Here is a 21,671-nt window from a genome sequence, read left to right on the forward strand (position 1 = left end):
CAAACAAGAAGCTATAATCTATCTCTCTCTCTCTAAAGAATGTCTCCAGATCACTTGATGATTTCAAAGTAATACCTGTTTCTATAGAGACTTTAAACCTGTTGTCTTTATTAAAAAAAGGGTTTAACTGATGGATGTTGCTTGGAAAGGTGTTAAGGGTTACCTATAGAGTATTATATCTGTGGGGTTATGTGTGTTGGTATTTGATGAGATGTTTACTGTGTGTTTATAAAATGTTAACTGGGTTCATAGAATAAACATAGTTTTGTTTTAAAAATACTTAAGGTCTCTGTTGCATAACACCTGGAGAGTGGACCCTTGTGCTCCCCATAACCAAAATCTATTAAAAGTCGTGGGTCAGGCGAACTCCATGATATACTTTGGAGTTTTCTAAACTCTGACCCATAATACATGATAGCAAAGTTTATTATTTATATTACATGCTATCATTTATCTTATATACATTTTTTAAAAGCTGCTGGTTTAGAGGTAGAGCTTCAGATTATATAGAAAATAAACTAAATCGTTTTTTCAAAAAGCCAATTGTGTCGCAGTGCATTTCTATGGAAAGATTTTTAAGTGTGGTAGTGAGCGGGTATTGCCACAAGCTTCCCGGCGCTCGGCCCAGCGAGTCCGGCAATGCGATTCCATTCAACAAGGCCTCATGGGCTTCTCATCACAAATGAAGGCTCGCCATTTATCCCACTCTTTGCTTTCTGTTTGTTAACCAATCCTCTATCCATGCTAATACATTACCGATAACACTGTGCACCTTTATCCTATGCAGCAGCCTTTTGTGCGCCACCTTGTCGAATGCGTTCTGGAAATCCAGATACACCACAGCCACTGGTTCCCCATTGTCCACCGAGCTCGTAATGTCCTCAAAGAATTCCAATAAATTAGTTAAACATGACCTGCCTTTCATGAACCCATGTTACAAGCTGAACCTGAGCAAGAGCAAGATCTTCCCTGTGAACCCGCAGGGGGGTGGGACAGAGCTGGGGGGGATTGGTTCAAACGAGCCCAGACTAAATTCCGCCAGCTGAGGATCGAAATAGCCCATGACTGGACATGGATCCACAAATGGAACCTGACGAGTCAGGTGGAGGAAGTCAAAAAGGACCCACAGAGGTGGGGCTCACTCCCACTCTCCCTGGCAGACAATCAAAATGAACGTACTGCCCAGATTCCTCTTCCTGTTCAGATCCCTCCCGATCTACATTCACAAGGCCTTTTTCAACACAGTCGACAGGTTAATCATGGCGTGTGTGTGGAGGTGAAAGAGCCCGATGATCCAAAAGAAGGTCCTACAAAGGAGGAGAAATGTGGGAGGCCTGGCCCTGTCAAACGTACAGTTCTACCACTGGGCAGCAACAGCAGAAAGAATACAGACATGTATGGCAGACTGCTGGAGGAAGTATGCTCCCCCCTGGATGAGACAAGGAAAAGATGGAAGGAGGAACTAGGCATCAAGGTAGGGGGAGGACTTTAGATCCAAGTGCTGAACAGGGCAAACTCCACCTCCATGTGTGCAGGGCTGAGCATAATGCAGCAAAAGGTGGTGCACAGAGCGTACCTAACCAGAATTTGAATGAGCTGGTTTTCCCTGGAGGTGGAGGACATATGCAAACAGAGCCAGGGAGGCCTGGCCAACCATTCTGGTCCTGCCCCAGACTTGTTGGGTATCAGATCAGCCAGAGCTTTTCATGGTGTTGTGGGGGGGGGGGGGGGGGGGGGGGGGGTTGAGGGGGTGATGCACTAGCCTTTGTCTCCCTGATTGCCTGCTGGAGAATCCTGCTCGACTGGCGGTCAGCAGCACTATGCAAGGGTGCAGGCTGGCTGTCAGACCTGGAGGAATTTCCCAGGTTGGAGAAAATAAAATTCGCCATCCGTAGATCGGAAGAAGGCTTCCATAGGATATGGAATCTGTTCACCAACTGGTTTCAACTTGGTAGCCAGCAACCAATAAGGTTTGGTGGGGGAGGGGGTGGGGGGAAGACATCGGGCTCGTCATGGAACAGAGTGGGATGGGGAGGAGGAAAGGTGGGGGCCCTGGGGGGGGGGGGGGGGGTAGTGGGGAGTGAACACACACAAGTGGAATGCGAGGGACAATTAATTAAGGATGGCACGGTAGCACAGTGGTTAGCACTGTTGCGTCACAGCGCGAGGGTCCCAGCTTCGTTTCCTGGCTTGAGTCACTGACTGTGTGGAGTCTCCCTGTGTCTGCGTGGGTTTCCTCTGGATGCTCAGGTTTCCTCCCACAAGTCCTGAAGACGTGCTTGCTAGGTGAATTGGACATTTTGAATTCTCCCTCTGTGTACCCGAACAGGCGCCGGAATGTGGCAACTAAGGGCTTTTCACAGTAACTTCATTGCAGTGTTAATGTAAGCCTACTTGTGGCACTAATAAAGATTATTATGATTATTAGTACTAGCAGGAGGGACAAAAGCCGCAGAAGAGCAGCTCGCAGGCAAGCCAAGGCCTGAATCAAACTGTACATAAGTGTCTGTAAATACGTGTCTTGGCCATGTTGGAGAATGTCAAATATGTAAAAATGGTGGTCACGGCCACAGTTATTGTTGGGATGCTCTCTGTTGTAAATATATGTGTTGGTTTGGCGTTGTTTTGTAAATTGTTGGATATAAAATATGAAAACTCAATAAAAATATTTTCCCCAAAAAATGACCCATTACTGCAAAATGTTGTGTAATGGTTCTTTGTGATGCTGTAATCATCACTGTGTTGGTAATTCATTATTCAGTTTATTTGTGACATAATTAGAATTTAGAATGACAGCTGGGGATGGGTCAAAGGTGTTACTGTTTCAAGAAAGAGAATAACTGATAAGGAACAGTATCATTGCCAAAATAATCTACTGAGTTATTCTGGTAAGTGCATAACCATGTACTTGTGTTTCAGCTCTGTTCAGTCACTTGCACAATTTGGCAAATAAAGTTAGTGTCATGTATCTATGACTCAATGTTAGTGAGGTGGTCTTTACTTCGCTAATTTAGTCGCATAATATGATTAACCTCGTATTGTTCAGAATCTTACATTATTAAATCCCTGATGGGAAGAATGTGTTTTTTTTTCCTGTTTATTAATAAAAGCAACACAATTTAAATAAATGTTACGGAACTCTTAACTTTCTATACTTTAGCGGAAACAATTAAGGTGCTCAAGTCTCTGCTTTAAACCATTGTCTCTCACTCCTAATATCAGCCTGATGATTTGTGCACTGTATCATTGTGTCTGATCCAGATGCTTTGGTTTGAAGACTAACAACCAATGCGTGGTTCTCACCCCCGCAACCCAAAACAAATGTGCAGGGTAGGTGAATTGGCCACGCTAAATTGCCCCTTAATTGGAAAAAAAGAATTGGTACTCCAAAATTTATTTTAAAAAGGACTAACTGCCGGACTTGATGGCTGTGTAAAGTGCATTAATGATGTGGCCAAGCCGGCTGATCATCAAGCTGAAAATTCTTCCATTGCACCTCTGGCAGGTGGTAAAAGTGGGAAAGTCTCCTGTTCAGTCAGAACCATTTGGCAGCTACAGCCCAACAGCCTCCCCATGTTAAAATACTCCACGTGCAGGTTCTCACCATGTGTCTTCCATGCTTCGAGAGGTTACCAGAAGAATATATTGATAATTCAATCTGGTGTATTTGCTATGGCTTTAATTTAATTTCTATGATGAGATCCTAAAACTGTGCACAGTATTCCATAGTAGTCTATGTCCTTGGACACATTTATTACAGTACTTCTCTACACTTTTACGTCTTTGCCCTGGTTATCAACCTCAAAATCTTGTCGTGATCTTAATTGATCTGCACTTATACTTCCCAAGAATTCTGTATTGAACCCACTGTCCATCCACGTCCTTTTTGAGTTTATAATTTCCATTTGACTTCATATTCTCATTCCTGGGGGGCAGCACTTGGCACAGTGGTTAGCACTGCTGCCTATGGCGCTGAGGACCCGGATTTGAATCCCAGCCCTGGGTCACTGTCCGTGTGGAGTTTGCACATTCTCCCCGTGTCTGCGTGGGTTGCATCCCCACAACCCAAAGATGTGCAGGTTAGGTGGATTGGCCTTGCTAAATTGCCCCTTAATTGGAAAAAAATAATAATTGGGTACTCTAAATTTAAAAAAAAAATATTCTCATCCCTGGTTTCTTCCTAAAATGTGTAACTTCACACTTGTCCACATTAAGTGAAATTTACAATTACATGTGCCATTTGATCCCCTTTTCTATTCATTCTTTTTGTTTTGTATTGTACTTCTCATTCATATCCAGACCCACTTCATTGCGCTATCAGCAATAATCAATATCATATTCCCAATGCCAAATCATCCATTCATGCCGAGAACAAAAGTGGTTCGAGCACTAACCATTAAAGAAGGCCACCTTCTTCAAATGAAGAAACATCCATTATCCTAACTCTTGATTTCTTGTCTATAAATCAGCTTTTTATTCATGTTTCCACAGTTCCTCATTGGCAAAAGTTTTCTGAAAATCCAAGTACACCACATGTTTTATCTATCAATGATGTGCCACCGTTGCAAAAAAAACAAACTGTATTAACTGTGCCAAGTTCGATTTGCCTTTACAAAATCCATTTTGGCACTCCTTCATCAATGCATGAAGCTCACTCATTTTAGTTTTAATTATTGATTCTAAAAGTTTGCACACAAGTGATATTGGATTAGTCGATAAGTATCTTTGTTGTCTCGTTCCTGATATTAGCCATCTACACTTTTCTTTCATCTGAAGTTCAGTTCAGCTGTGTTGCTTCACTGTATTTTAATAGTGTAATGTCTTGCATTATGAATTTCATAACATCAGAATAGCAGTTAAAGATGAGTGTGTACTGAAATATTATTTTCCAGTAAACTATTTTATAACAAATTCCTATATTTTATTGAGAATATAATCAATTGATTAGAGTTTCACAAGATAAATTTTCACATTGACATGTTGAAAGAACAGATGAGGGGACCTCTGGTGGCGGCAATGAAGGAGTAAGTCACACATTTGGTGGCTCCCGCTCGTGTCGGACTTTTGGACCTTTTCCTTTTCCCCCGATTTTCTACCGGACTTGATTTGAAAAATTGATGACAGAGACAATTGTGAACTGAATTCCCACATTGGTGCATGGAGAGGAGGACTAGGAGTGCTTGCAAAGGCAGAAACAGAAGGACAGAAAAGGCTTGGGCTGACGCTGCACCGGGAGGAAGCATGCCTGAGGATCGGTCCTCTGGCTTGTCGACGCAGCGGTCAACGGAGCAGTTGATGCAAGTTATCCAGGAGGGCTTTGTCAAGCAAAAGCAGGACTGCTTGGACCCGATTAAAGAGGCAATTTCGCGTCTGGAACTTAGATTGGGTACCCAAGATCGGGCGATCCAGAAAGTAGAGAAGGCACTGGCTGACCAGGAGGACCATCAAACATTTGGAGGTGGGGATGCTAAGAGACCAGCAGAAAAGGCTCCTGGAGAAGGTGGAGGACCTAGAGAACAGGTCCCGCTGGCAGAGCTTGAGGGTCGTTGGGCTCCCAGAGGGATATGAAGGAGCGGACGCTGGGGCATATATAGCGGCCATGTTCGAGAAGCTGCTGGGGGATGGGGCATTTCCCGACCCTTAGGTTAGGATACAGGCAAGGAGACTTACCTGTGGCGGAGATCTGCTGAGCAGTCACAGGAAAGATGGCTCTCCTCTTGGAAACTCTGAACTAGGCACTTTTAGCCCAACAATCGGCCACTGAGCCAACTAACCCCCCCTTCCCCTCCCCCCCACCACCCTTCTCCGAAACCACCACAGACACAGAGATATGCCCTCAAATCAACAAAAGGGCCGAAGGGGCAATAAGACCAGTAAGAGCCAGGAGTGAAAGGATGAGGCAGTGGACACATGGAGCGAGGCAGAACAGGACACGATGGAGCAAACCGCATTGCCGGCACAAATAACGACCTACCCGCCAATAGGTCAATAGATGGAACTCCGAACACAGGAGCTCCTTTAACACAGAGACACTTTAAAGGAGATTATGGCAACAGCAAAGTTGGCAGTCGCAGTTTCCTTGGCGCCCTTTAAGGAGATGATGGAGAGGAAAGAGCAGCGACTGGAGGCGCAGGAAGCAAAGGTGCAGGAGCTCAAGAAGGCAGCTACTGACCAAGGTGACCGGATCGTCCCTTTGGAAGCAGAGGTGGTGGCCCAGGGAGCGCTCAAGGGGAAGGCAGAGGACCAAGAGAAATGGTCACACCGTCAGAACCTCTGAATTGTGGGTCTGCTGGAGGGCACTGACTGCAGTGGCTCAAATGCTGGGTAAGTTGGTTGGGGGCGAAAGCTTCCCAAAGGCCCCAGATGTGGACAGGGGCCACAAGTCACTCTGTCAGAGGCCAAAAACAGGAGAACCATCACAGGCCATCATCGCCAAGCTGCACTGATTCCAAGACAAGGAGAGGATCTTGAACTGGGCAAGGCACACACGGTCTTGCAAATGGAAAGGGTACACAATTTGCATGTACCAAGACATTGGAGCAGACCTGACCAAGCGCCGGACCAAATTCAATGGAGCCAAAAAAGCTCTGTTTAAAAGCAAGATATGGTTTGGGATGTTGTACCCGGCCAAACTGTGGGTGATCTACTAGAACAGGGAACACATTGTACTACACCAGGTGAAGCAGGAGTTCAAGAACAAATTGAGAAAGCAACAGCAACATCAAAACGAACAATTGTGCGGGATGAAGTTGCCTTGCTTTCACATAAATGCAAGTCTCAAGAAGGGGGAGGGAGAGGGAGAGAGAAACACAACAGGCAGAGAATGGAGAGATTGCTCGGGAGGGTGGTTACATTTAGAGGGGTAGCCACCACAATAGTGAACTTGGTAGCATGGGGAAGGGGAGAGGGGGCCGCTGCACAGTTCTCGCAGGGGGAGAGTGCCTGGCAGAAAGGGGGAAACAATATCTTATGATTAGCGATGCTTGTGAATGTGTATGCCCCCAACTGGGATGAAGCAGACTTTATAAAGAAAACCATGACAGAAATCCCCAATCCATGAAATAGACTTCTACCAACTCAACATGGGGGGGTGGGGGCGCAGACTTCAACTGCGTACAGGACCCACGGACGGACAGATCCAGCTCCAAAGCGGGGAAACAGCCGAGGGCAATGCACCCATGGAGGTTCACTCACCCAAGGGAGGAGTTCTCCTTCTTCCACATCCACAGGGTTTACACCAGGATTGACTCCTTTGTAGAGGGAAAATCGGTGCTTCCAGGGGTGGTAGGGGAGGAATGCTTCACAATAGTAATCTTCGACCATGCACCACACTACATAGATGCGAGGCTGAAGACGGGCCGGGCCCAGCGCACCTTATGGACACTGGATGTAGCCCTCCTCGCCGCTCTGTGAGAAAATATCACAAGCCATTGATGGGTATGTAACTTGCAGCCAGAATGGGGAGGTCGTACCCTCTACATTCTGGGAGGCACTGAAGGCGGTGATAAGGGGGAAGATTATAGCACACAGTGCTCTCAGAGATAGGATGGAGAGGGCGGCTAGGCAGCAACTGGTCGACTCCATACTGGAACATGACCAGCGGTACTCCACAGCCTCAATCGTGGAACTACTGCAAATGGAATTTGACCTTTGGGGCACAGATAGGTGCTTCTGTGGACGTGAAAGAGACTCCAGAATGGTATCTTGCCTCCCTGGTGCCAGGGTTCAGGATGTCTCAGAATGGGTAGCGGGCATCCTGAAGGGGAGGGCAAACAGGCAGAGGTCGTGGTACATATTGGTACTAACGACATAGGCAGGAAGGGGGATGAGGTCCTGCAGCAGGAGTTCAGGGAGCTAGGCAGAAAGTTAAAAGACAGCCTCAAGGATTACTCCCTGTGCCACATGCCATTGAGGCTAGAAATAGGAAGATAGAGCAGCTAAACAGCTGGTGTAGGAGGGTGGGTTTCAGTTATCTGGACCACTGGGAGCTCTTCTGGGGCAGGTGTGACCTGTATAAGGACGGGGTGCATCTAAACTGGAGAGGCATAAATATCCTGGCTGTGAGGTTTGCTAGTGTCACACAGGATTAAACTAGTATGGCAGGGGGGTGCGCACCAGAGCAATAGGTCAGAAGGTGATAAAATTGAAGGAGAACTAGGAAATAGGGCCACTATGGCTCTGAGGAAGGGAGATGTTGCTGAAAATAGCAGGACTGGTGGCCTGAAGTGCATATGTTTTAATGCAAGAAGTATGACAGGTAAGGCAGATGAACCTAGAGCTTGGATTAGTACTTGGAACTATAATGGTGTTGCCATTACAGAGACTTGGTTGAGGGAAGGACAGGATTGGCAGCTAAACATTCCAGGATTTAGATGTTTCAGGCGGGATAGATGGGGAAGTAAAAGGGGCGGAGGAGTTGCGCTACTGGTTAGGGAGAATATCACAGCTGTACTACAGGAGGACACCTCAGAGGGCAGTGAGGCTATATGGGTAGAGATCAGGAATAAGAAGGGTGCAGTCACAATGTTGGGAGTTTACTACAGGCCACCCAACAGCCAGCGGGAGAGAGGAGCAGATAGGTAGACAGATTTTGGAAAGGAGTAAAAGTAACCGGGTTGTTGTGATGGGAGACTTTAAACTTCCCCAATATTGACTGGGACTCACTTAGTGCTGTGGGCTTGGACGGGGCAGAGTTCGTAAGGAGTATACAGGAGGGCTTCTTAAAACAATATGTAGATAGTCCAACTAGGGAAGGGGCTGTACTGGACCGGGTATTGGGGAATGAGCCTGGCCAGGTGGTAGAAGTTTCAGTAGGGGAGCATTTCGGGAACAGTGACCACAATTCAGTAAGTTTTAAGCTGGTGGACAAGGATAAGAGTGGTCCAAGGGTGAATGTGTTAAATTGGGAGAAGGCTAATTATAACAATATCAGGCAGGAACTGAAGAACATAGATTGTTGGCGGATGTTTGAGGGTAAATCAACATTGACATGTGGGAAGCTTTCAAATGTCAGGACCGTCATGTTCCTGTGAGGAAGAAGGATAAATATGGCAAAATTTGCGATCCTTGTGTAATGAGGGATATTGTAGGTTCGTCAAAAAGAAAAAGGAGGCATTTGTCAGGGCTAGAAGGCTGGGAGCAGACAAAGCCTGTGTGGAATATAAGGAAAGTAGGAAGGAACTTAAGCAAGGAGTCAGGAGAGCTAAAAGTCACGAAAAGTCATTGGCAAATAGGGTTAAGGAAAATCCCAAGGCTTTTTACAGATACATAAAAAGCACAAGGGTAGCCAGGGAAAGGGTTGGCCCACTGAAGGACAGGGGAGGGAATCTATGTGTGGATCCTGAGGAAATGGGCGAGGAACTAAATGAATACTTTGCATCAGTATTAACCAAAGAGAAATAATTGGTGGATGTTGAGTCTGGCGAACGGTGTGTAGATACCCTGGGTCACATCGAGATCCAAAAAGACGAGGTGTTGGGTGTCTTGAAAAATATTACGGTGGATAAGTCCCCAGGGCCTGATGGGATCTACCCCAGAATACTGAAGGAGGCAAGAGAGGAAATTTCTGAGGCCTTGACAGAAATCTTTGGATCTTCACTGGGTGTGGTTGACCAGGCCTCCCTGGCACCTGAATTGGAGGTGAAAATCCTGGCTAAGGCCCTGGAGTGGCTACAGGAGAGTTGCGTGCCAGAGGTAATCGCGGAAGATCAGATGGGCTTTGTGAAGGGCAGTGAATTAATAGGCGTCTGTCGAACATGTTCAAAATCCCACCCAGGGAGGACACATCAAAAGTAATCGTATCCCTGGACGCAGGAAGGGCCTTCGAGAGGATCAAATTGAATTACTTTATAGCAATACTGGAACTGGTTAGGTTTGGGCCAGGGTTCTCCTCATGGGTGAAACTATTGTACAGCGCTCCCATGGTGAGCATGCGGACAAACACCACCAGCTCTAGATACTTCCGGCTGCACTGTGGCATGAGGCAGGTATGCCCTTTATTCCCCCTGTTTGCCCTGGCAATTGAGCCCTGGCAATTGAGCCACTGCCGATCGCTCTTACAGCAGCGAAGGGGTGGAGAGGCATTCAAAGTGGAGACAGAGAACATAAAGTCTTACTCTACCTGGATGACCTGCTCCTCTATATCTTGAACCCCCTGCTCAGCATGGGAGGAATAATGGAACTCCGAAAGGAGTTTGGAGCTTTCTCAGGTTACAAACTTAAGCTGAGCAAGAGCAAAACTTCCTGGTGAACCCGCAGGGGAGGCAGAACTGGGCAAGTTGCTGTTCAAACTGGCCTGGATCAAATAGCCCACGACTGGATACGGATCTACAAATGGAACATGACAAGTCTGATGAAAGAGATAAAATGGAAACTGCAGAGGTGGAACTCGCTCCCATTCTCCCTGCCAGGGAGAGTGCAGACGATGAAGATGAACGTACTGCCCAGGTTCCTTTTCCTGTTAAGATCCCTCCCAATCTTAATCCCCAAGGCCTTCTTCAGCACAGTTGATGAACTCATCATGGTGTTTGTGTGGGGATGTGTGTGTGTGTGTGGGGGGGGGGGGGGGAAGAGCCCGAGGATTAGGAATAAGGTCCTACGAAGAAGGAGGAACATGGGAGGCCTGGCCCTCCTGAACCTCCAATTCAGGTGCCAGGGAGGCCTGGCCAACCACACACACATGTTCAAGGTGGCTACCACAGAAAGGCTTCAGGGATCAGTGAAGGAACATTGAGCAGGATGGAAGAGTTCCTGCATGGGGCATCCCTCTGAGCACTGGCCACGGCCACCCTCCCATCTCCCAGCCAGATACTCAAAAAGCTCAGTGGTAGTAGCCGTGCTGAGAACGTTGAACCAACTGCAACATCACTTTTGGTCTGATGTCCTCTGGTCTCCTTCTGCAAACACCATACGTTCAACCCCGCGACAATTGGCGCCCGCTTGAAAAGGTGGAGTCAGGGCAAAGTGGCTCTGACAGTAAGAGACATGTACGTAGGAGGCAGAGTAGGGACCCTGGGGAAATGCACGGACAAGTTCCAGCCCCTAAAAGGGAACGAGCTAAGATACAACCAAATCAAAATCTTCCTCTGCAAGGAAATCACGACATTCCCCCAGATACCAGGACACTCACTACTGGACAGACTTACTCCTGCGGGCGAACTAGGAGATGGGAACTGTGTGGATGTATGGACGATTACTGGCGGAGGTACGTTCAGGCCCAGACGAGACGAGGGAGAAATGGGAGGAAGAGCTAGGCAGAGAGATAGGGGAAAGACTCTGGTTCAAAGAACTGCACAGGGCACACTTCATCTCCACTTGCGCAGGGCTACACCTAACACAATTAAAGGTGGTGCACAGGGCACACCTAACCAGGACATGAGCAGGTTCCCCACAGAGGTGGTGAAGGACAAGTGTGAAAGGTGCCAGGGAGGCCTGACCAACCACACCCACATGTTCTGGACTTGCCCCAGATTGTTGGGTACTGGTCATCCTTCTTTGAGACCATGTCCAGGGTTGTGGGGGTGAAGGTGGAGCCTTGTCCGTTAGTGGGGGTCTTTGGGGTGTCAGAATAGCCAGTGCTCTTCATGGGGAGAGGGGTGGACGTCCTAGCCTTTGGCTCCCAGATCGCCCGCTGGAGCCTCCTGCTTGGCTGGCAATCGGCAGCGCCACCCAAATGTGCAGATTGGCTGTCCGACCTGGCACAATTTCTCATAAGTAGAGAAAATAAAATACACCAGAGGAAGGCTTCCACAGTACATGGAGACTGTTCACCAACATGTCCAAAGACCTGTTTGTAATCAGCAACCAATAAGTTAGGGAAGGTGGTGGGACACCAGAAAAGGCCACAAAGCAAAGAGGAAAGGGAGGGGGCAGACACACACCAAAGGAAGCGCAACAGCAGCAGCAACTACACCCAGTGGACAACCCCCCCAACACTGCTCGGTACCAGGCAACAACCAAGGTGGGGGGGGGAGGGAGAGAGAGAGAGAGAGAAAGGCCGTACACCAGTAATGGCCGGCCACAAGGGGCTCTCAGATGGGGATACCCCCATAACCGTACAAAAAGCCCCCTCTCAGGGGAACACAGCCAGCGGTCAGCCTCACACGACCTCGGGGCGCTCAGTTGTCTTTTTTTCGGACTTTCTTTTGACCTTAACAAAGGCACCTTGTAATATAAATTTTATATATCAAAACTATGTGGTATATAATTGAAACTACAAATGGTGTTTTTTTTTCTGATACATGTGTCGATTTTGAATAGTTCTGTAACTGTTCATATACCAAAAGTCCAATAAAAATACTTGATACAGGCAAAAGTTTTGAAAGTGTCGAATACTATGCAGTGAGGGAAATGGGAAGTGAGCCAGGAAAGCATTGGAATAGTCTAGTTTGGCAGCAACAAAAGTATGGAGGGTTATGTCAGTTGGTTTTTTAATTGAATCATATCTGACTTGTGGCTACATTCACCTAGAGTCTGAAGGCTTTTGGAAGACCCATTCTAGGACTGCAGGCAGGGTGATATGTTAGTGCAATACTGATGGACTGGTGCAGGCTTCCAAATAAAATGGTAAACTAGGGTTCTCCCCACATTCAGACGTGCAAGAAAGATCCTATGGCTTAAACTTTCAGGTGCTCACCTAGTTTCCTGGCAACATCAATGTGTCCTTCATCTGCGAAGGCCAAAACAAATCAATGGGCTATTTATGACAATTGATCTTTCTGGAATCTTGTGATGTGCATGTGGTTTTATAGACAAATTAACTGCACTGCAAAGGCAATTCACTCACTGAAACGTTTGGGCAGACTGAAAGATGCAACAAAGTAAAGTGCAGGGACAAGACAGAAGAATAAGTAAAAGTAGTGGTTGGATTTTGTGAGGGTGTTTGAAGAAAATGGTAGGAGACTGCCTCTTTTGGAATTTTGTTTTTATTGCATTACTAACAGCCATAGAAGATTGCACAAAAAAGGGATGGGAAATGTGTAATAGAATAGAAACTATGAGTATATCTACTGCAATCAGGAAACAAATATATACCAGAGATAAACTAGTAAGATTTTAAACTGTGGATGAAACAAAAACATTAGTTTGGATAGCCCACCAGCGATAATCTCATCTGCCAAAACAGATTAATCTTCAGTATTTATTACATTCCAACCTGGATGCAGTGTGATGAGATATTAAAGTCAGTTAACGATCACAGGCTTGATTTTATTTTTTAAATAAATTAATTCATCCCAAGGGCAGCAGTTGGGTCACAGTCCTTTATCTTCATATCCTTGAAGTAGAGATCCCACCCTATAGCCAGCCACGATGCTGTAATTTCTTGTCAACATCATGTGGTGGTCATGACCAGACTAGAGTATTGCGGCCTCCAAAAATTGACAACTCTTGATGTCTGACAATGTCAATACCAGTGGAAAAAAAATCATCCTTCATACCGAGTCAGTTATTACATGTCCATAATTTTAATATTGGTTTGTGCTCCACTAGTCCATTAATTATAATATTGTACTGCAAATGCAAGACAGATGTATATAAATCTCTAGAGATATCAACCTAATGTTCATCAGCATCAAGTTCTTTGAAATTAAATCAGTTGCAAAAGCCATTTATTGGTTCATAAAATTCAATAACATTGGATATTTGATAAACTTCATTATTAAAGCCTCTAGAATAAATTATTTGAGGCAAATTATATTATGACAATTGTTTATATGCATCAAGTTTTCAAGGACAGCAAATGAGAATCATGATTGGTTATAGTTTTTGTAGCTGAAGGTTGCCAGAACACTGGCGAGAATTCCTTTCTTTTGCAATCACATCATGGACATTTAGTTTGTGGTTGAACAACTGAAAACAGACAGATGGGACCTCAGTTTGATAGCCCATGCATGACTACCATTATTCAAGTATCAGAATAAATTCTGTGCTTTGGACTTGTTTTGGCATGCAAAGCCACAACCATCTTACCCAACCAGTGATAAGAATGCCAGAAATTAAACCAAGCTGACAAAATATTGTCTGGTATACCAGGAAAGTGTATCCAGCAAATTATTTGTAAACAATAAGCTATAAAAACAATAACTTTCAAATAAGTCTTCTCCCTTGCCTTGCACAATTGAGGGATTTAAGTACTGGATGATTAATATTTATTCAAGTCCCCAATTAAGGGGCAATTTAGCATGGCCAATTCACCTACCCTGCACATCTTTGTGTTGTGGGGGGAGAAACCTACAAACTCCATGTAGGCAGTGAGCCAGGGCTGGGATTGAACCCAAGTCTTCAGCACTATGAGGCAGTAGTGCAAACCACCATGCTGCCATTGGATGAGTAACCCAATAAACCCCCCCGACACTTGTTCAAGTGATATTCATTTAACATTTCTTATGCATATTATAATTGATATACATTTCATATTTGTGGCAGTAATGTTATCAAAAATCCTGGTTTAAAGTACAGACTGGCCTACTAAAGCTGTAATTAAGGAGTCATAAAGTGAGGTAATGTTTGATTTTATACCATTTACTTGTTTCAAGATGGCTGGCTAATGGGATATGGTTTTGATTGCTGGAGATTTCCTGCAGCAGGCAATATGAAGATGTATTAGGTGATGGAACTTTAGTGGGATACAGATGTGAATTGTATTTAGTCCTCGATATGTAGGTGGCCAGGTCTATCTGTAGTTTGGTTGAGAAGAATCTGACAACAGAAGGATTCGGGTTGTTCCAAAGGTCTGCACCTAATCTGTACAAGTGGCATTCATCGGGTTGCTTCAAAACATTTCCAGAAAAGCTGTTAATTGTAAAAGCTATTTTATTTACAGAATTCACCATAAGATACCTATTGGTTAAAGCCAGTTGGAGTGTTATTAGTTTTAATTTGGACCAGCTGCATGCAGTGCAGATCACACCTTGGATTCAGGATAGAATTTAACGTACAATTCATGCAAAACAGCATTTGCCAAATAGCTGTTGAGCCACAGGCAAAACAGCTAGCCAAATCTCAGGCAAAGAATTAAAAGAAAATGCTGGACAAGAACTCTTGGTAGCATCTGGAGGGGGAAGCATCTGTGGAGGGAGAAACAGAGTTAATGTTATAACAAGCCATTGTATGCCATGAATACATAATTTAAAAAAAATTATGGGCACGTGAAATTTAATGACCAAGTGCAACAACCCCTACCTGTTGATCAAGACAAGATTCAGGCATGGGCTGAATGGATTCTTCTACACTAATGGTTTGATTTGAGATTTCAGAATGCTCATTTTTTTTTTAAATTTAGATTACCCAATTATTTTTTCCAATTAAGGGGCAATTTAGTGTGGCCAATCCACCTACTCTGCACATTTTTGGGTTGTGGGGGCGAAACCCACGCAGACACGGGGAGAATGTGCAAACTCCACACGGACAGTGACCCAGAGCCGGGATCGAACCTGGGACCTCAGCGCCGTGAGGCACTTGTGCTAACCACTAGGCCACCGTGCTGCCCGAGAATGCTCATTTTAACTGTATAATTTACATTATTAATTCTGGTTTTTCAACAGCTCAAAAATCAAGTAGAGAATTATTTTACTGTCTCTGTTAAGAACCCCAGAGTCTCAAAACAGAACCTAAAGCACTGGTTCTTAGTGGTGACAGTGTGGACTTGAAGAAGCATGTACAAGCTAGTGAGGAACCAAACCAGATGTATACACTATTAGAATATCAAGACCAACATTATACCTCCTGCACCCAAAATATACCCTTGTTTCCCAAACTCCGACACCATTTCCAAGCAACATCCAATTTAGTAACTCAGTCAAATCCAGTTAATAGTTACAACACAACACACAGCTCATGGGAGAATCTGCAATCTGCTGCAGCTTGGAGAAACAGCCTCAGGAGGCTGAGATGGAATTGTCTGATTGTTGGGTGGAGAACTAGTCTTCCTCCCCGATCTGAGGGTGCCAGCAGTTGTACTGTTCAGCCTTTGATATTCCCCTTTTGGATTCTGCTGTCTACTTCACTCAAATGTCTTGCCTTTAGAAGTTTTATATAGCCACATTCTTGGTAAACAGTACCTTGGGTCTCTAGAATCCTACTAATTTCCATTTTCATCAAGTTCAGTTATCCTTGAGCCTTCTTTCAAACTTCTAGAACCAAGATTCCATATTATGTTGTTCAAATTATTCACCCACAAGCACTTTATTTAGTAGAAAAGGGCCAGCCAACCCTTATTCAGAAATCAACCCCAAAGTACCTTCTAATGATTCTTTTGTTGGAGGACACTGACAATTTAGTCTACTTCATCCAATTAGTCTTTTGTGGGTCTCCCTTCTGTGGAAGGAACAGGCATTAAAATGTTCATAGCAGACCTTGATTTTTTAGTTCTTTGAATCCTTCACAGGGCAAATGCTTGGATAATAATTTATTCACTTGGTATTGTGCTGTTTGGTTTTGATGATGTCTACAAAATAGTAGAGCACATTCAGCACTCAACCAGAAAGGCCATCTTTTTGATTTGTCCTATACAGTTAATGGATGTGTTATGAACTGAAGATGCATACAGCAGTGGAAGGACAGTGGTTATTTTTGTAAAGTGGAAACAGAAAACAGGCCTGGTCAGCAGAATAGCAGCTGGCATGTTCTAGGAATGGAAATGAATAGATTACAAGGGATGGAGCTTTAAGATGGAGATGAAGGCAAAACCAAATAGACCAATTAGAGGCATTAAGTATTGTTCAGAGTGTTCTTAACGCAAGTCTATGGTTTTAGATGACCAATATTCACCATCATATGCTACTAAAACAGAATGCAAAGGCTTTGTGGGCTTACTGGGAAAACTACACAATTAAAAAAATGTACTGATCCATTTTGGTAGTTATGCAATGCTTGGTCATATACTGCAATCATACTTTTGGCTAACTGCATATTTCAATAGGTGCGTGTCAGGCAAAATCTATTATGATCAGGACAGATAATTGTGCCAGATAATTGTGCCATCAGACCAAATGAGTAAACTCAATTGTACTTGATGCTTATTACAGCCAGTTGTGTACTTACAAGGGAAAACATCAGTTAATTTGTGCACTGCCAAGATCTCAAACCATCAAAGAATTCAGGAAGAACGCTGGTCACAACAAGACTCCCTGGCACTCAGTACAAGACATCCACAAGAGCAGCACAGGCAGTAATTAGAATTAGAACAGTACAGCACAGAACAGGCCCTTCGGCCCTCAATGTTGTGCCGAGCAATGATCACCCCACTCAAGCCCATGTATCCACCCTATACCCGTAACCCAACAACCCCCATTAACATTATTTTTTAGGACACTAAGGGCAATTTAGCATGGCCAATCCACCTAACCCGCACATCTTTGGACTGTGGGAGGAAACCGGAGGAAACCCACACACACACGGGGAGGACGTGCAGACTCCGCACAGACAGTGCCCCAGCCGGGAATCGAACCTGGGACCCTGGAGCTGTGAAGCATTGATGCTAACCACCGTGCTACCATGCTGCCCCAAAGGATACCTCAAAGGATGTAATAATGCAAAACTTCTGCAGTACACTTATGAATAACTCCTTGGGAGAAATGGGAAATGCTCAGAATCAGTATCAGAGTGCTCACCTTTAGAGATAAATTGAAGACACATTCAATAAGAATAATCTTTATTATTGTCACAAGTAGGCTTACGTTAATACTGCAATGAAAACCTGTGAAAATCCTAGTCACTACACTCAGAATTCAGAATGTCCAATTTACCTTACAAGCACATCTGTCAGGACTTGTGGGAAGAAACCGGAGCATGGGGATAATGTGCAGACTCCGCACAGACAATGAACCAAGCCAGGAATTGCACCAGGTCCCTGGCACTGAAACAACATTGCTAACCACTGTGCTACCATGCCACCCATTTGCTTGTGTGGAAACAATGTTATGCAGTTTGTTAGTCTTAAAGGCATCCATGCATCACATTCTCAATGTAAGCAACTAATTAGGAATTGGATGCACTATTTAAAGGGGTAGTTTCAGGTCATCTAGATAAACTATACAATGTTCACCTTCTCACTCAAATGAGTGGAGAATGTAAAGATCAGGAACTAACTGGATCACAATCAGGAGGAGATATTTGTAGCTGACAGATGGAGGCATTTCATGGACAGTTCCTCAGGCAAAACGACAAAATTAAAATGAACAACATTGCAATCTCAGCTAGCATGGTTAAGGCACAATTGAGTCATTCACAACTATATATTTAAGTTAGATACCAGATTTACCGAGTTGCAGTACAACAATATAACCAAGACTGAGAATGAAATTAGGAAGAGCACACGCAGAAAACTTGCAGCTCAAAGTGTTTCTTGTCTTCAAATCACCAATGTTTTCTTTTCAGAGAAAACAGCATTAAAGCGATCAGCCAGCCTAACCTTGGGTATTAAGATTTAATCTTCATTTAGAAAGACAAGATAGTCAACCCAGATTTAAGGTACGGTTATATTTGACTAAAATAGAGCTAACATTGGAGGGGCAAACAGTAATTTGTAGATTAAGTTTCCAAAGACAGAGGGCAGCACAGTGGTTAGCACTGCTGCATTACAGCACCGAGGTCCCAGGTTCAGTCTCGACTCTGGTCACGGTCCTGTGTGGAGTTTGTACATTCTCTGTGTTTGCATGGGTTTCACCCCCACACCAAAAGATGTGCAGGGCAAGGTTGATTGGCCATGCTAAATTGCCCCTTAATTGAAAAAAAGGAATTGGGCACTAAATTATTTATTTATTTTTGTTAAAAAGTTTCCAAAGCTGTGGGCTTAAGTAGAGTGCTCTTTCCAAGGGCCAAATGGCTTCCTACTGCTCAGTAAATTTTAAGAAGGCAGTTTCCCATGGGGTTTTGCAAGGCTCAATGATTTGTACTTGAATGCAGAAGGTTTGTTTAAGTTGGCAAACAATCTAAAAATTGACTGGTTGATGAGGAAATAAATAGTCAGGTAAATGAAGCAGAGGCAAATAGAGCTTGATCTGGGGGAATGAGGTAATGCATTTTGGGGAAGGCCAACAAGGGTACAGAATAAATGGCAGGATACCAAGGAGCAGAAGGACATTATCCAGACCCCTGAAGGAGGCTGAACAGGTAGATAAGGCAACATATTGTATACTTTGTTGCATATAGAATACAAGAGTGGGTAGATTATGTTGAAACAGTATAAAATGTTAGCTCAGTTATGGTTACCATAGTGCAGATGAGAAAAGATTAGATATTGTTTTCTTCAGAATAGTGGAGCCTAGGGGAGACCTAATGTGTAGGAAGCAATGAGGGGTTGGAATAGCATGGATCAGAAGGCTCTGTTTACAGAATGGTTTATAAACCTTGGATTTGAGGTTTAGAAGGATTCGAGGTGAATCTAGAACTTGGTCAAAAAACCTCACCATTTTTAAAAAGTACTTGGATGTGCATGTGAAGTGATGTAAATTACAAGATCATAGCCCAAGCAAGAAAATGGGATTAGGTTCCCAGCATGGACATTTTGGGCAAAAAGGCCTCATTCCAAGCTGTGTTCACTGATTAAGAAGAAGTGACATTATTATATAGGTTGGTTTCAGAAATTTATTAAATGCATTGGCCTTCAGCATTAGGAATAACTGGAATCAGGACTACTACTCAGGTGTGCACCAAGAGTGCAGCTGAATTACTGTTAGCATTACAGATGTAACCCATTTTAAAATTGTGCGCAAAGTTGCTGTGTTGCTAGGGGGAGCACAGTAAGCAGTGGTTGTTACTGGACTTGTAATCCAGAATCAGGAGTCCACCACAGCATAATCTGGGGAATTTCAATTCAATTGGCTAAATATCAAAAAAGCAACCAGTAATGGTACCATTAAATCACTGGATGGTATACAAACCCCCAAACTGAACCAGAAAACCAGCACAGGTCTCATTTATCCAGGTTGTGAAGGGTTGGCAGCAGCAAGGGCACACCCACATTTCAGAAAATGATATGGAGTGATCAACCAGCATTGGCGACCTGTGGTTAATGAAGGCAACTCACCACCCTTTCAAGATCAATGAATTCTGGCCTAGCCAGAAAAGCCCACATCATGAATAAAGAAACATGGGTCACCATTTCTCATTGATCACTCCTTCATATCAACCATTTTTGCAGGGTGCCATGTGGAAAGTTCGAATGGAGCTTTACATTTGCACACATGGCATCTGGTTTTCATGCAATATCACATACCATGATAATAGCAATGCACTGAATATATTGGAAATGTTCCTCAAATATTAGCAGCCTGGCACATCATACTGGACAAATGCCAAGATCCTGGCCAAAGCATTGAGGGGCACTTGTATGGTTGCAAAAAGAAATTACAACAATTTCCTTTGCTGGACCTTTTTGGCTTGTTTCAAGCTGTATTTGGATAACAGCCAAGAGATTGAAATTCCCCGTCATAAATGGAGTTCGAATCATCATGTGCAGTTGTGGGCATGCAAGTAAAATCTATTGTATTGCATTTACTTTTCTGCCTTACAAGGAAATTTGCAACAGTTACTGTTGATATTTTGAAGCGTCAGGTCAGGTTTTGGTCACCCTATTCTCCCATAGGGAGGTGCACATGTTGGGGCTCCAGCAACCACTTAATTCAAAGAGAAAATAGTTGGCAAAATGGGACATGGGCCATACATTTAATAAAGTCTGCACCAAGGCAGCAAAGATCCAAATTCATAAAAAGATGGCCCTAATGGCCTCCTATCCAGGGTAAACTATAGCCGCACCTTCTGGGCTCGAAGTGTATTTTGTGCTCTTCAAATATGTAAGCCATCAATTCTTGGGATATAATTAAATTTCACTTGAACCAATGCTCCATTTACTTCTTTATAACACTATCTTTATAAGCAAAGTTTTACACCTTAATTTTTGTAGAGAATGGCATAGAAGCAAGGACAGAAACAAATTTTGAATTCTTAAAGTATTAACTGAAATGAAATGACCACTTTAGGAAACAGGTAGGGGATGTTCATGAAATTTGACTGTTGCACAAGTGAAAACTGGTTTAAAAATGAACAAAAAAAAGGAACAAGAAACCAGAATTGGGCAGGATATTGGGTTAGTCACTGATCGAGTCATGGCTGGAATCAGATCCAGCCCAAAGCTCCAGGATCAAGGTGCTTGTAGGCAACATAGTTGGATATGAATTTAGGTATACAGTGCCACAATACAACTGTCCCCAAATCACAGTCACACTGGCAGCCTTATTGGGAACAAGCTCAATAACATGGAATAGAGAATTATAAAAAATTACAACTAGCCACATTGGACCTAGGGTGTGTTTGACACCAGGCTGTTTGACATAAAAGGGATAGTAGAAATAATAGGCATGCACCCAAATTGGCAGGATGCAACAGCGGTGTTCCCCAGAGATCTGTACTGGGTCCTCAGCTTTTCAATAGATTTATCAACGAGTTGGATATGTTGATCTTTGTTCACCCAAATTTGCTGACAAAGTGCATATGGGAAGTGAAAGGGGCACAAATTATGGCTGGACTACATTTGAAATATGGGCTTTCAATTGTGAAGACCACACATTGTGTTGAGTGCAGTGAATTTGCAGCAAGGTTGCATGAACTAGATGTTTATTCCAATGAGTGAAGATTAATTATCCTGCATTATCGAGAATCTTGATTTACATAAT

The 21,671-nt window shown here is 44.0% G+C and overlaps 1 protein-coding gene and 1 long non-coding RNA gene across 2 annotated transcripts in view; both read right to left on the minus strand.

Annotated features, from left to right (window-relative positions):
• Positions 1–21,671, minus strand: part of lsm14b (LSM family member 14B) — a 78,106-nt gene that overhangs the window by 40,120 nt on the left and 16,315 nt on the right. The window lies entirely within an intron of this gene.
• On the minus strand, positions 12,908–17,172 carry LOC119969640. Its single transcript, XR_005461434.1, has 2 exons — positions 17,041–17,172; positions 12,908–15,065 (listed from the first exon to the last, which is right to left on the minus strand). It is a non-coding gene; the product is annotated as an uncharacterized LOC119969640 (long non-coding RNA).

Source organism: Scyliorhinus canicula, chromosome 7 (assembly GCF_902713615.1).
Source record: "Scyliorhinus canicula chromosome 7, sScyCan1.1, whole genome shotgun sequence".
NCBI classification, from domain to species: Eukaryota; Metazoa; Chordata; class Chondrichthyes; order Carcharhiniformes; family Scyliorhinidae; genus Scyliorhinus; species Scyliorhinus canicula.